The sequence below is a fragment of the Arachis ipaensis genome, chromosome B05, assembly GCF_000816755.2.
Source record: "Arachis ipaensis cultivar K30076 chromosome B05, Araip1.1, whole genome shotgun sequence".
Taxonomy (NCBI): Eukaryota; Viridiplantae; Streptophyta; class Magnoliopsida; order Fabales; family Fabaceae; genus Arachis; species Arachis ipaensis.
In genome coordinates this window covers 23,310,164-23,312,720 of record NC_029789.2, presented here as the reverse complement: position 1 = coordinate 23,312,720, position 2,557 = coordinate 23,310,164, and positions in this window count along the sequence as shown.

Sequence of the window (2,557 nt, the reverse complement as noted above, 5' to 3'; positions counted from 1 at the left end):
TGAAGCAAGAAAAAGCAGCAAAAAAAAAGAGAGAGAGAAATAAAAGAAAAAGAAAAAACTAATAGCTCTTTAAACCAAAAGGCAAGAGCAAGGGTCCAAGGCTTTGAGTATCAATGGTTAGGAGGGCCTAAAAGAAACAAAATCTTGGCCTAACAGTTCAAATGAGCTCCTCCCCTAACTAAATGCTTGTGGTGTGAAGGTGTTAAGTGAAAAGCTTGAGACTGAGCAATTAAAGTCGTGATCCAAAGCAAAAGAGTGTGCTTAAGAACTCTGGACACCACTGGCTGGGGATTCTAGCAAAGCTGAATCACAATCTGAAAGGGTTCACCCAGTTAAGTGTCTGTGGCGTTTATGTATCTGGTGGTAATACTAGAAAACAAAGCGCTTAGGGTCACGACCAAGACTCGAAAGAAGCTGTGTTCAAGAATCAAGAAGAACTAAACTAGGAGAGTCAATAATACCATATAGATTCTAATTTCATACAGAAGCCAACACTTCTGAGCTTCAAAGGAAACTGAGATGCCAAAACTATTCAGAAGTGACTAGCCACTAGTCCCGCTCATCTAATTGAAACTGAGCTTCATTGAAAACTCTGAGATTTATATTATCATTCTCTTCTTTTTAATCCTACTTTATTTTTGGTTGCTTGGGAACAAACAATAGTTTAAGTTTGGTGTTCTGATGAGCAGATATTTTATATGCTTTTTGGCATCATTTTCATATAGTTTTTGTTATGTTTTGTTTAAGTTTTATTATATTTTCATACGATTTAGTGCAAAATTCACATTTTTGGATTCTACTTTGAGTTTGTGTGTTTTATGATTATTTTAGGTATTTTCTGACTGAAATTGAGGAGTTTTGGCAAAGTCCGATTCAGAGGCAAGGAAAGCGTAGCAGATGCTGTCAGATTCTGACCTCCATGCACTCAAACAAGCATTTCTGGAGCTGAAGAGGTTCAAATGTTACATTCTCAACGGCGTTGGAAAGCTAAATTCTAGAGCTTTCTAGCAATATATGATGGTCTATACTTTTCTTCGAAGGAGCCTGCCCATTATGGGCGTTGAACGCCAAGGAGCTACCCCCTAGCTGGCATTCAACGCCCCAAAGGAGATCCAAAGCTGGCGTTGAACGCCAACCACCCCCTAATGGGCGTTAAACACCCACCAGAGAAGAATGCAGCGTGGTTCACCTCCCATTCCTTAAAGTGGATGCCAAGCTCAGCCCAAGTACTCAACCAAAGTGGGCCCAAGGATGGATTTCGCACCTCTAGTCTATTCTATCATATTTTTGTACTTCTTAGTTATTAGATTAGTATATATAGAACAAGGATCACCCTTGTTCAGGACCTTATGCCATATTTTCGAAATAACATTACTACTTTCTATACAGTATGAGCAATTGAACCTCCAAGGTTAAGGTTAAGAGCTCTGCTGATTCTTATGGATTAATAATATTAGTGTTCTATTTCAATCTATGCTTGATTCCATTCTAAGATGTATCTTCGTTCTTCATCCTAATGAATTGGGAGTGTAACTTGACCGTCATCCCTATTCTACATGGGTTTTTGCGAGTCCTTGACGGGATAGTATTGAACCACAAGCTTGATTATACATCTCTTAGACGGCTAATCCATGACTTCGTTGGGGACTTGGAGACATTAGTTCAGCTGAGGTATGGGGCGATTAGGGCCTTTATGGTATAAGCTAGAATCATAAAGCGTCATTCTCCGATCCGGAAGATCTGACCTTGTCTGTGGCGTTTGGTACGAAATTTAAAGTCCACAAACTAACCGGCAAGTGCACCGGGTCGTACCAAGTAGTACCTCAAGTGAATGAGGGTCGATCCCATGAGGATTGATGGACTAAGCAACAATGGTTAAGTGATTTACTTAGTTAGACAAACAGAAATTGGTGTTTGAAGGTTCAAAAGCATTAATAGTAAATTCAGTAAATCAGAAAGCAAGCAGTAAACAAGTTGTGAATGATATATGGAGAAACGGTTAAGGCTTCAGAGTTATCTATTTTCCGGATGGACTTTTCTTACTAACTATTTTAATCATGCAAGATTCAAACCCTAATTCCTTATACCTTTTTAGTCTCCTCTAAAATTCATCAACCGCCAATTCCTTGGTCACTTAATTCCAATTAGAGGGTGAAGTTCAATTCTAGTTTATATGCCACAAAAACCCTAATTACCCAAATATAAGTGGATTATATGTCACGTATCCCGTTAAGTCCAGATAATTAGAAATTTAGGAGAAATTATTTTCAAGCTGTTGTTCAAGTAAAGAGCTTTTCCAAGTTATACAAGAACTCAATTATCACAAGGGTTATACTTCCGTTCCACCCAGATTCATAAAATAAAGAACAAAAACAATTCTTGAAATAGAGATCAATACATGAATTAAAATAGAAAAATAATAGTATCAATCCATACAATAGATGGAGCTCCTAACCTTAACAGTGGAGGTTTAGTTGCTCATGATGCAGAGAGAAAAATTAGGATTCGTAAAAATTGTAAAGTGCGAAATGAGGTAGAAGAGAAGAGAAGAGTCCGA